This window comes from Petaurus breviceps, unplaced genomic scaffold, assembly GCF_028583685.1.
Source record: "Petaurus breviceps papuanus isolate PSGF00001 unplaced genomic scaffold, PetGlider_PUasm1.0 225, whole genome shotgun sequence".
NCBI classification, from domain to species: Eukaryota; Metazoa; Chordata; class Mammalia; order Diprotodontia; family Petauridae; genus Petaurus; species Petaurus breviceps.
The window spans coordinates 332,058-339,192 of record NW_027185889.1 but is presented as its reverse complement, the minus strand read 5'-3'; the positions used below and the strand labels follow the sequence as shown (position 1 = coordinate 339,192).

General features: G+C 41.2%; 1 long non-coding RNA gene across 1 annotated transcript; it reads right to left on the bottom strand.

The window, feature by feature from the left end:
- Nucleotides 1-367: 367 nt before the first annotated feature.
- LOC138166590 (uncharacterized) lies at nucleotides 368-3,052 on the bottom strand. Its single transcript, XR_011169638.1, has 2 exons — nucleotides 2,808-3,052; nucleotides 368-535 (listed from the first exon to the last, which is right to left on the bottom strand). It is a non-coding gene; the product is annotated as an uncharacterized lncRNA (long non-coding RNA).
- Between the last annotated feature and the right edge of the window lie 4,083 nt (nucleotides 3,053-7,135).

The following is a 7,135-nucleotide window of genomic DNA, read 5'->3' as shown; positions in this document are numbered from 1 at the left end:
CAAGTGCAGGGCAAAGGAGTATGTGTTAAGAGGAGTCCATGTTTATGGGGCACGCTCAGTGCCATGTTGGCCTTTCCCAACCCAACAGAGTCGGCCCCCATGACCCTGTGCTCAATGCCATGTCAGCCTTTACGGCCTGGCAGAGTCGGCCTCCATATCTCCAAGCCCCTGCCCCTCAGAGGTCATGTGCACTCCCTCTGACATCTTGTGACTGCCACAGTGTCTCTCATACTAGTGGCTCTATCATCTCCCTTTTCTTGTTTTGCGGGTGACCGCCATGTCGCAAGCTTGCCTGCAAAATAGAAAAAGCACAGAGAAGTGCAATAAAACCAATGATAAGTTAAATAGCCACCAGAAGCATCATCCAAGGTTCACACTCAGGGAATTTATTCCCTCTTCTCCACCACCGTGGCTTCTGAGCACCTGGGCCTCTCTTTTGCCTCTTTTTCTTCTTCTCTCACTCCTTCCTGCTGTTGGGAGTAGGGTCTGATCCTTCTGGCCGGAACCCAACTTCCTTCTTTTTCATTTTGTCCATCTGGAACAACATAAGCATATCCTGGTCCCCACACTAGAACCCGCCCCGGGCCATGCCATTGGCCTTTCATATCTTTCCACACCACTCGATTCCCCTTTTCTTTGTCTTCTTTTATGTGCATACCTGCTCTCAGCGTACTCTGCTTGGGCATAACATGCCAAAATTTTAAGGCAGGGGTTAGGTCATCGTTCCCCAATTTTAAATAATTATAGGTATACACTGCCATATGTAATGCTGTTTACGTCACTTTTCTCTGGGGTTTCACCCCAACATCATCCTTCTCTCCCTTTTCTTGTTTAAGAAGAATTGTTTTCAGCATTCTATTTGCCCTCTAAACTATAGCCTGCCCTGTCAGATTATATGGAATACCACAAACATGGCGAATTTAAAATTCATCACAAAATTTTGCAAAACGTTTGGCTGTATAGGAGGGTACTTTATCTGTTTTTAAAGTATGTGGGACTCCCGCAACACTAAAGCAATAAAACATATGTGCAATTAAATGCTTAACTGCTTCTCCAGGTTGTATGGAAGCCATAAGGAATCCAGAATGTGTATCAACAGTTGCATGTATTAATTGTTGCTTCCAATGAGTAATATCAGCAGCAGGTTGGCGGGATATACCATAAAGGTGTCTTAATGATCGTGCAGACAGATGGACTCTATTATGTGCTGCTATAGCTCTTTCCTTGGGAGAAAGAGTCCCTATCCATATTGATCCTAGTAAAGCATTTGCCACTTTATTCCCTTCAAATATTGGTCCTTCTCCAGCCATATGTGAACGGATATGCATGATATATATAGGCGCCTTCAGTTGAAATAGGTGTTCTTGCGCCAACAGGAGCAGTTTCCCGATCTTAGATGCTGCCTGATTAATAAAAGTATCGGGTAGCATTTTGATAGCATTACAGGCATACAGACTATCTGTTACTACATTAAAAGGGGGATGAAATTTCTCTATAACTTTTATGAAAGCCCATAGTTCATTTTTTTAAGTGGAATTAAAGGGTGTGTCCAACACTAACTGTATTCTTCATAAATGCTGGCCTTCCCTTGCTTAGTGGCATCTGTAAAGACATTAGGGCCACCCACTGGAATTTTGCTAATAATACAATGTGGCATTGTTACTTCAAACTGCTGAAACACCTGGGCTAAAATAGATAACTTTGGAGAACCTTGAAGACAGTATGGCAATAAATCCAAAACATGATCAGCTTTCCCTGCCTGGATAGACTCTACTAAGCCTTTGATCCATATTTTTGGTGGGTGTCCAGTGACCATAATAACTCTTTGAATCGCCCCCATGACAAATTCCTTTATAAGTTCTAATTTAGTAACCAAAGCTTTTCCACTATGTTTAGGATATATCCATTCAATAATTCCATGACTCTGAAAGATTGCTCCAAACAGAGGCTCATCTTGTAGGCAAGTAACATACACTTCTTCCCCTGCCCTCAATCTAACTGTGGAGGCCCTAAAAGCTTTCTGGATCTGTGACAAAGCTGTTAAAGCCTCAGGAGTCCAACTCCTAGGGGACCTCAGGTCAGAATCTCCTTTTAACAAATCATATAAAGGTGCCATCATGGATGGAGGAATTGGCACAGCAGTCCTGACCCACTGTATGCTCCCCACTAAGCATTGGAAATCATTGAGGGTCTTATATTTTTGAGGCTGTATCTCTGGGGCCTCTTTCTTCACCACAACATCCATTAAAACATATCCCAAATATTTAAAAGGAGGCTCTGACTGTATTTTTTCTGGGGCTACTATTAGCCCTTGTTCAGACAAGGCTTGTAATACTTCCTTTAAAACTGTTTGTAGCTTTTCCTGTTTTTTTTCTGTAGCCAATCCACTAGGTGTCAGTGTAGTGCCATCCCCTCCTAGATAGGATGGGAACTGAGGAGGAGGTGGTGGGGGAGAAGACAGCCCACATTGCAAAAAATAAAAAATTAAGTAGACTTCCAATGCAGCTGTGAGCGCCTCCACCTGTGCTCAAAGTTTGCTCACTTCCTTATTAGGGGGTGGTGCTTTCCCTTCCTCTCTGGTCCATACTGGTTTATAAACCTGCCTCTCATAAAGCTCCGTGTCCATGGGTCCAACAACTGGGAGGTACAAAGCCTGTCCTATGTTGTTTTTTATTCCCTAGGGCTTCCTACTTAAGGCTTCTAGCCTTTAAGTAAGGCTGTGGGGTCTTCCGAACAAGATCCTTATATAGGTCCCTGTTCGGGCACCAACTGTTGGGTTCCCAGTCCCAATTCCAGCCTTGTCTTACCTTATACCAGGTCTTCGGATGTCTCCGGCTTCTTGTCTCCAAGAAGAACTTACCCCCACAGAACACCCAGGACCCGGAAAGTATCATGCAAAGCTGTTTATTTCGTTATAACTTAACAGCACCACAAGCAAGCACAGGAACAGGCACAGGAACTAACTCACTTCCAGGCAGAACTGGAACTAACTGAACTCCCTCAACTCACTCCCTCAACTTGCAAAACTGGAACTAACTCAACTTGCAGAACTCACTCAACTTCCTCTATCTCCCCTATTTATAAGCCTTGCGGGGCACGCCTTGTGGGGCCAATCATGTTCTTTCCCAAGTATGTTGTAAGAGACCAAGGAGCAATGTTCTTCCCGGAAGTCCTTTATGCACTGCCATGCAGAGTATCACTGTCGCGTCACTGCGCCCAAAACTCCCTTATCCCTGGTTCGTTAACCTCCAGGCAAAGCTGTCCCAACAACATCCCTCAGAGAGCCATGTGCACCTCCTCCCCCCTCCCCTTGTCACCTGTCATGTGGGAGCCAATCGTGTACTCTCCCAAGTGCAGGGCAAAGGAGTATGTGTTAAGAAGAGTCCGTGTTTATGGGGCACGCTCAGTGCCACATCGGCCTTTCCCAACCCAGCAGAGTCGGCCCCCACGACCCTGCACTCAATGCCATGTCGGCCTTTACGGCCTGGCAGAGTCGGCCTCCATATCTCCAAGCCCCTGCCCCTCAGAGGTCATGTGCACTCCCTCTGACATCTTGTGACTGCCACAGTGTCTCTCACACTCACGGCTCTAACAGTAAATAATTCCAGAGTAGCTGATCACCAGAAAAGAGGAGAATTCCTGGAAGCCTTAAAAAGAGGGCAGTTAATAACATTTTCCCCCTTAAGGATCTAATCCTAGGTATAGTGTTAATATTCTCAACCATTTGTCATCTCTTTAACCTTTCTACTTGGACACACAGCATTTAGAGTTTCAAGGGACCTTCAAGGTCATCTACTAGGTTTATTTAGTATAGAATTAAGGTCATAACTTGAGAGCTGGAAGGGACCTTAGAAGCCATTGAGTTCAAATCCTCATTTAACTAAAGCCCATAGGGGTCAAAGGACATGCCAAACATCACACAGAACAAAACTGTTCATATTTTATATTTGCATATGGTTCCAATATGGTCAGTCTATGATAATTTATTGATTACTTTATTATTAATTTAGTAACATTTATTATTAGTCAGTTGTTTATTACGGTGCTTAGTTCTAGGGATACAAAGAAAGACAAAGGACAGTTTCTGTATTCAAGAAACTTGCAGCCTAATGACGACTCAGGTTAGAAAAGGACACCGCTATAACATCAAAAGTAAACAGGGTTCTAATTTATGAGTGAGGAATTTGGAAATAATCAAGACCCAAGGAGTAGAAGGAAAATTCTAGACTGTAATTCCTGCCTGCACTGCCATTTTACTCCCCTGAGAATCAATCGACTAGCATTTAATAATTACCTTAATGTTATTTAATGAAATTAAATAGAGCCTGACCTCAAGGAGCTTGCATTCCAATGGGAAAGATCATGCAAATATACAGGGACTCAGAACACATATAAATTAGATGTTGAGTTAATCTGGGGGAAGGCAGAGGGTACTAGCAGTTGAGAGAAACAAGAAAGACTTCCTGAAGAAGGAAGTACTCTATCTGAGTCTAAGTAAACTAGGGATTCCAAGAGGCATCAGTTAGGGGAGAGGACAAAGCAAGGATCCAAAGTCAATGACTTTGAATAGGAGGTGATAGTAGGTCAGGCGCTTCGAACAGCAAGAAGGAATGTTAGGGTATGTGGAAGGGCATGATTTATAACAATAATACTAGGAAGATAGACTGGTTGTAGGTTGTGAAATGCTCTTTTGTTTTTCAGTTCAGAATCCCTGGGCATGATTGACCTAGGGAAGGGTCTTCATTTTTGAAAGTGGAAAAAATGAAAGTGAAAGTTTTTGAAAGTGGAAAAAAAAAACCCTTAAAGATCTGGGGTGGGGGAAGGCTAGTTAAGGAAACCAGGTGGAGACCAAGCAGGGCTGAACACTACACCCAAAAACACAATAGGAATTTGAGACTCACCTTAGCACACATCCCTGATTCAGGAACTAAAGATAAAAAGACAAATTAACCAAAGAAAAGACACCAGCATAGAGAAATGTATCTATAGATGATATAGATACAGATATGGACCCAGATATAGATGATATAGCTATAGACATACAGAAATCTAGAGATCCTCCAAAAGAAGAAGAGAATAATTCTGTAACAATTTCAAGTAAAAAGGGAAGAGTTTCTTCAGAGACTACATGAATACCTAGAAGAAATGAAGCAAGGGAAAAATATGAAATGAAAATTCTAGAGGAAAGAATAAGGAGAATAAATCGCTAAGAAGAAAAAGTAATAAAACTTACTCAAGTGATTAACTCTGAAAAATAGACTAGACCAAAACAAAATCAATGACTCAATGAGATAGAAAGAAATATTAGAAAAAATTTAAAAGACTGAAAAGTAGAAAAACATACAACTCATCTGATTTCAGAAACAACTGTCTTGGAAACAAGTCAAGGAAAAATATATGTTAAGAGTCATTGGACTTCCTGAAAATTGTAATAAAACAAAGATCTGGAAATTGTGCTTCAAAAATCATAAATCTACCAGTATCTACCAGTCATCTCCTGAAACTCCAAAAGGAAAAGTCTGCAGATTTTCATAGCTAAAATTCAGAACACCCATGACAAAAGCTAAATACTATAAAGAAGAATACAGGGGAATGATTGAACAAATTGTGAGTAGTTATTTGGTAAGAAATGATGAAAGATGGTTTTAGAAAAGACTGGGATGACTTGTAGGAACTAATGCAGAGTGTATTGAGAAGAACTAGGAAAATAATTTATAAAACAAAATATTGGACAAGACTTAATATCTCTTTTCAATGCAATGACCACCCATGTCATTTTAAAATGTCATATTATCTATTTTTTGTACTTTTGTTTGTTTTGTTAAATATTTCCCAATTGCATTTTAATTTGGTTCAGGTTGACACTAGGGATTATTGCTGGCTGCATATAGCCTATAAGTGATGTGTTTAATACTTCTGTTACTGATGAGGTATGGGCTCTGGGAGCCCCCCTTGAACTCTGATTAAATCATCTCATTTGATGAGGCATTTGCATGAGGCAATAAGCCTTACACAGTGGCTGAGCCCAAGCCTTGTTACTAGACTTCCCACCTATCAAAATATCATCCACTGTGAACTGGCCTAGCCCACCATTGTCTGTAGTCTCCAGGGACTTTCCACCCTTAATCACTCATTGACTTCATCTCCTCGACCCTCCCCAAACTCCTCCCCTAGACCACCCCTAGATTCCTCCCACAACCTTCTGTATATAAGACCCCATTCTGTCTTCATGTTTGTGAGAACGACATAGAATGACCTAGCACAGACTTACTCTGTGTCTAATGCAAGCGAACTTTTAATAAATTTTACTTTTCTTTGGCTGAGAAGACTTGAGTAGAATTCATTCGGCAGGACCCAGCTTGTAGGTATTTTGGGGTCTCTAGAGCAACCCTAACCCTCTTAGTGGGTACCCTCTTCACAACAAAGATTAATGGTACCCACTTTCCAAACAAAGACCTGGACACTAGATGCAAAAAGAGACACACATATTTTTGTGTAAATTCATTTTGCTTGATTTTACTTTTCTATTACAGGAGTATTTCCCTTCTCTTCCTCCTTCTCCCTTCCCTTCCCCCTTTCCCTTTCCCTTCCTTTTCTTTCCCTTCCCTTCCCTGCCCCTCTTTCTCTCTCTCCCCTTCTTCCCTTCCTTCCTTCTTTCTTCTCCCCTCTCTCTTTCTCTTTTTTCCCCTTCTCTCTTTTTAATTGATGGTAGATTGTGGAGGCAGGACAATGAGGAGTAATAATAGTGATACCAAAAAAAGGGGGGACAGTGAATCACATTATTAGACCACCAGATGAGAATAGAAAAGTTCAGAAGAAAGCAGGGACAAGCAGCAGTTTTTAAGTTAAAATGTGGAATTACATAATTTTTAAAGCAAGCCATGATTTCATAAAGGAATACTATTTGGGGGTTCTGCTTTATATAATGAAATGTTCTTTTTTGTTTTGTAATTACAGTTAGAATAATAGTAAAAAGAAAATTATTAAAGTCATCTACCTTTATTTCCAAATCCCACCTTTGATGATTCCTATCTCTATGACCTTGGGCAAGTTTCTTCCGCTCCCTGGATTTCCCTTCAGTCTAATGAAATGATTAGAACTGGATGATCTCCATTGTTCCTTCTACCTAAAGAAT